The sequence below is a fragment of the Arachis ipaensis genome, chromosome B5 (genome assembly GCF_059453495.1).
Source record: "Arachis ipaensis isolate K30076 ecotype BB chromosome B5, ASM5945349v1, whole genome shotgun sequence".
In the NCBI taxonomy this organism is placed as follows: Eukaryota; Viridiplantae; Streptophyta; class Magnoliopsida; order Fabales; family Fabaceae; genus Arachis; species Arachis ipaensis.
Genome location: NC_142440.1, coordinates 51,329,577 through 51,335,701, shown reverse-complemented (window position 1 = coordinate 51,335,701; position 6,125 = coordinate 51,329,577). Strand labels below are relative to the sequence as shown.

Below are 6,125 nucleotides of genomic sequence, written 5' to 3'. Positions count from 1 at the left end.
GAGATCTTTTCTGAAAGTAGGGATTTCTCCGGAAGATCAGTAATGGGAAAAAATTTGATATATCATCAAGTATCTCAATCCTCATTGTCATTATGTCATCTTTAATCTAGAACCTTTTCCGAGGCAAGCTCGATAACGCAGTCACGAAGAACCTAGTTTTTCAACCATATCGGTTAGGAGTTTTGATTCGGTTTTTCGTAAATAGTTTCAGTTTGACAAACCGGACTCGATTCATGAGAGATGATAGATAATAGGATGATATTATCATTATATGATTATTAAAAGCTTCTTGAATAATATTATAAGGTTACCTGGTCAGTTTTAGTTAAAAACAGAAAATCGGTTTAACCGGGTTCACAGTTTACTGGTGCAGCTTAGCACCAGCACTCTCTGATGACTTTAGCAATGCTAAGGCCTCATTATACATGTATTATTCTCATAATAAATATGTTACTAGTGTCATTTATGCTAGTATCTCAAAAAATAATTTTTAGAGATGTTTTTGCAAGTGTTCTGATACATCTAGTTTTAGTAGTTATACACTTGGAATATTTTAATATTATTTTAATCCACCTCCAAGCCAACCAATCACAACTCACCCTACACCCCCAAAACCCCCAAGGCTGGCTCATTTTCACTTTGTGGCCGAAAATAGGAAGAGAGAAAAAGAGAGAAAAGTTCTTAGTTCCAAATCTGCAAAGCTTGATTTCTGCTGAACTAAAACTCAAATCAAAATTCCAATCGGACCAAGATGATCTTCTCTTCTTTCTCTACATGATCATATGACTTATCAAGGCTAGAATCAAGGTGAGTTGGCTGCACCATCTCTCTTTTGATTCGGTTTCAAGGAAACATGCTTAAACATGTGTTTTCTTGATGTTCTACCTTAGGAATCATTCTTAACTTGACTTGAGGGCCAAGAAACGTGACTTTCCAGCAAGTCTAAGGTTATAAATCACTTCCTAACATGTGCAGTGAGATTTGGTTTGTTGAGGGTTTTTGGATTTAAAGTTGTTCTTGATGTGATTTAGGAGGAAAAAGTGCTTAAGGACCACCTAAAAGTCTAACTGAATTAGGAGCAGCAAAACCAGGTAGGGTGTCATGAAATTAATCTTGATTATTTGTGTTTGAGCTGTGTGAATGTTGTATGATTTGGCTGTGCTAAAAATTGGTTGCATATATGATTGATTCTTGGTGAAAATTTGGTGAAATTTTGATGAAATTTGATGAAATTCAAGCTTCAAAGTTCATGTTCTTGGGGCAGCTAGAAAAACGAAACCCTAGGCTTAAATTGAAGTTCAACTTGTGTTGAAATCATGTAGAAAAGAAGGGGTTTTAGTGGCTGCTAATTTATTATGAATTATAGTAAAAATCGGTTGCTGAAAAAACTGAAAAACGGGTAAAAACAGAGAAAGAATTTGAAGAATTTATGAAGAACATGAAGAACACTTTGAGTCTGATGAAGAACAATGAAGAACAGGATTTAGATCCTTAAAAGGGCAAGGAAGTAAAATTTTTGGTGTTTAAGGGGTTATTTGGTAATTTTTGAAAGTTAGGGTGGTAAAAGTAGAAATATTAAAAGTTACGGGTGGTAAAAAGTGAATTTTAAAGGTTAAAAGTAAAAGATAAGTTAATTTTCGAAAATTAATGATAAAATAATAAATAATAATAAAATATTAAATAATAATATTTAATTAAAAATAATATTATAATAAAACTAATAAAATAATGCGGAAAAGGGAGTTTTCTGTAAAAGCTTTAGAAAGACAACTTTAAGCGCAGAATCTCATAATTACCTTCATAAAACACTTAGGAAGTGGTATGAACATATTAGTGAGGCAAAGATAAATAAAAGATAAAAAGTTGAAGAAAAGATAAAAATCGAAGAAAAAGTCTGTAAAGTTTTAATGACAGAAAAACAGACAGAAACTAGCGAACAAACTAGGGCATCATAGTTAGTTCTTGAGTTGCGACTAGGGTTAGGTACTATATGAAAAGTTAAACTGTTTCAGTATAGACTTAATGAACCTATACTTGGGACAGGATAATTATTCATATCAAGACTTACATAAGCTTTAAGTACACATGTTAAACAGAGAAGTCAGAGCAGAGTAAAGAGATTAAGAGCAGAGGACTTATTGAAAAGTTAATTGTTGCTTGAGGCAACCCAAGAGATATTGTTTGCTTATTCATTGCTTAATGCAACCCAAGAGATAATGTTTATTATCTGTTGCTTAAAGCAACCCAAGAGCTTCTGTAGGGAAACTAGGATACCTACAGCAATTTTTCGTTCCCAAGAGTATATTTTCTGTGAGTAGAAAGCAGAGGCTGTCTCAATAGAGCTGCTAATAATTATATGCGCATTTATTTGAACGGAAGATCGTATCTGGGAAATCGTGAACTCGTGACCGGATAAATATCGGGAATGCACGTGCTAACCGACACATGAGCTCATGGCCTGTACTAGGACCAGACATGCATCATTCTTGTCTGCGCATCATTCTCTGTTGCATTCCTACTTGTGTGTGATCTGTTTCTTTATGTTTGTTTGCTCGAGTGCTATGTCTGTTCTTTACCTTCTTGTATTCTTCTGCTTATGTTCTGTTCTTTGTTTTTCTATCTATTTTTAACTTCTGTTTACTACTTTACTGTATTCTATTATCCATCTGCTAATCGAAAATGAATAAACGAACGTAACTAACAACTCCGACCCAACTAAGAACTCCCCAGTTCTTACCCCTTCTCTCCCTTCCTCCCCCTCAGATGGAGACGGGCGTGATATTCTATGAGTTCGAGAACCCTTACATCTACGAGGATCCAGTACATCACAGTTACTTCATTTTGGGATTGGAGCCTCGTATTAGACGATATGTGTTTCGTAATCGAGCTTTTTAACATCCTCTGTCTAGCCCACATTTTGACCCCGATGCTCCTTACGACTTTCCCTTATCCTGGTTACATCCTGACGCACCTGGACATCCTTTTCCTGATGATCTCGAACCCCCTATACCAGCTCAACCTCTGAATGAGGCAGTACTTGAGCCTATCATTCCTAATGAGCCTGAGTTAGCTGGTGACTACGTACCTGTGATACCACCAGAGTGGGATTTTTCCCCTGAGCCAATCTCCGACTTTCCACAGCCTGATGAGCCAGCACTACCGGATGGTGGGACAACTCCTATATACGCAAACGGACATGTGCTCGCGAATGGTTTTGTACATAGTGACAGTAGTGTTTCTGGTGGATCTGAGGGTATAGTTGTAGCTGCGGACAATGAGGAGGAGGAGGATCCTGAGATAGAGATAGAGCAGGATGAGGAGATGGACGAGCCTCACGACGATTCTCCAAACGGCCACGTGTAGATATAGCTTGACAGCCGTAGGGGCATTCTTTTGATGACACTCTAGTCTGACATTATCTGATAGTTAGTCTCTCACTTGTGTTAGTACACCCGAGAGCTAGGAGCTATATAGTGGTTAGGCTAGCCTGGGCGCCAGCTTAGCGGCTTTTTGTATGGGCCAGGACTTGGGAGTGTCGTGTAAATATTATTTACGTAGGATGACAAGGATGTAAACTGACTTGATCTTGTGTTTCTATTTTTATTTATGCTTCCTTTCTATTTCTCTGAATGTATGCCTATTTATTTTACCTTGTTATCCGCAACGATATAATAAAAAAAAAGTTACTCGTAAAGCTGGCATCGCTCTAACAAGGAACAGGCTCATATATTAAATAATAGTTAATAACTAGGAGGGATAAGTTAGTAACACTTAGCTTCTTGTATGACCATGGCATACTGGGAGTTGGGTCGTTATAGATACAATATTCATAATTTTGGGATTAGATGTAGTTTTTAGAGAGAGAGGCTCTCTCCTCTCTCTTAGGATTAGTATTTAGGATTTCTATTATGTTTAAGCTATGATCCCTTCAATCATAGGTTCAATGTTCCTTTAATTTATTTTCTATTTTTACTTATTCTATTACTTTAATTGTTATTTATCTTTTCAATTTGGCTTATGAACCATTCATGTTAGGATTTTCTTAATTAATATAATTCGAGGTATTTCAGATTTGATTTTGCTTTAATTTATTTATGAATGCTTTTAATTTAATTTAATATATTTTCCTCTTTTGGCTTTGGTTAAGTAATTGTAACACTTTAGTTATCAAACTCAGCTGTTGATTGAAATTGGAAGTCTTTCCTGGTTAATTTGTACTCCAATAACTCTAGTCTTTCCAGAGGAGTTGACTAGGACTTGAGGATCAAATTAATTAGTCCACTTGACTCTCCTTTGTTTAGCAAGGGTTAATTAAAGTGGGAGTAGAATCCAATTCTCATCACACCTGATAAAGATAACTAGGATAGGATTTCAATTTCTCATACCTTGCCAAGAGATTTTATTAATTATTAATTTATTTTTCTTGTTATTTAAATTACTTGTTCCCTATTTCAAAAACCCAAAAATATATCTTTTTACATAACCAATAATAAATCATACCTCCTTGCAATTCCTTGAGAAGACGACCCGAGGTTTAAATACTTCGGTTTATTATTTTTTATTGGGTTTGCTTAAGTGACAACCAAACTTTTGTACGAAAGGAATTCTTGTCGGTCTAGAAGCTATACTTACAACGGGAATTTATTTGTGAAAATTCTAGATCGCGCGAGAGTTTCGCTCGTCAGCACGCCAAACTGAAGGATCACTTGACTCCAAAGGGCATGGCACGCAGACCTTGGGCGTGCCACGCTAGTTCAACTTTCCAGAGAGCTTGATCAAGCATACAACAAGAGCGTGGCATGCCATACCCTGGTCGTGCCACGTTAGTTCAAGTCTCCAGAAGCAAGAAGAATAGGAAAAAGGCTAGGGCGTGACACTTAAGATCGAAGGCGTGGCACGCCATGCTACATGGGCATTAAAAGACCCTGGGTGTGCCACTTGAGTTCGAAGGCGTGGCACGCCAGGGATGTTATTGAAGAAGGGTGTGCCACTTGAAGGACTGGGCGTGGCATGCCAAGCCAGAATTGAAGGAGCACGTGACACACCATTAAAGCGCCAGTCACACGCCAGCTGGGAAGTCATGCTTATTGAGTTTCTTTTCCCTCCAAAATGTAATTTTCCTTTTTCACTTTTGTAATTCTTTTATTTTTAGCTAGGAGTAGTATAAATACCCCCAAGAAGTACTGAAGAGGGGGTTAAGCAGTTAGGGAGACTAGTTTTCCACTTTTATACTTCACATCTTCTTTACTTTTGAGTACTTTTCTTTGAGGTATGAGTAGCTAAATTCCCTCTCATTGAGAGAGGGATCTCTGTTGTACTTAATAGATTGATGATAGTGAAATTCTTCTTCTCTTCATCTTCTCTTTGATTTGATAGAAGGAATTTCGTTTCTAATGCTTAGTGTTCAATTATCTTGGAAAAGAGATTGAATGCAAATTGGGTTTCATGGGAACCTTGGGAAAGGAAACATGAAACCATGCTTGAAATCCCTTCTCACACTTGAGTAGGATCTGGGTTTTGGTGTTTGGATATGGTGACATATAATCCTCCCTCTACTTGGACCTATGATGATGTGTGGTATAATCAAGGACCAAGCATATCTCTCTTCATGAACAATTAGACCAAGGAATTGGCTATTGATCAAGATCTGAGAGATTGAGTCACCAAGGGATTGGAGAGCTAGATTAAGCAATTTAATTTCCTTGTTATTTTATTTTATTTTTTTGTGTTTTTTAAATTTCTTTCATCTCTGCTCTGAGTTCTATTTCTTTTTCCTTGATTATTTTAGTTACCCATTGTCCATGTTTCCACTCTTCTAACAGTTCGATTAATTGCATTAACAAAGCTAACCACTAACCTCAGCAAGATTTTTCTTACTTCACTTGTTCTCTGTTGGTTATTCGTCAAGTGTATGACAGGTAGAAGAGGAGAGACTTCATATCTCTTTGATAGTGAAATTGAGAGGACCTTCCTTAGACTAAGGAGGGAAGTAAGAGGACAAAGGCATAGTTGGAGAGGAACTAGTGAAGGAAGATCTGCAAACCACCATGGATGATGAAGTATAGAACAATGTTGGAGGAGATACTAGAAATAATGTTGGACAAGAAAGGAGAGTCTTAGGGTCC

General features: G+C 36.9%; 1 pseudogene; it reads left to right on the top strand.

Moving 5' to 3' along the window:
* The first annotated feature begins 2,763 nt into the window (after positions 1–2,763).
* Positions 2,764–3,363, top strand: LOC148564156 (uncharacterized; annotated as a pseudogene).
* The last annotated feature ends 2,762 nt before the right edge of the window (positions 3,364–6,125 follow it).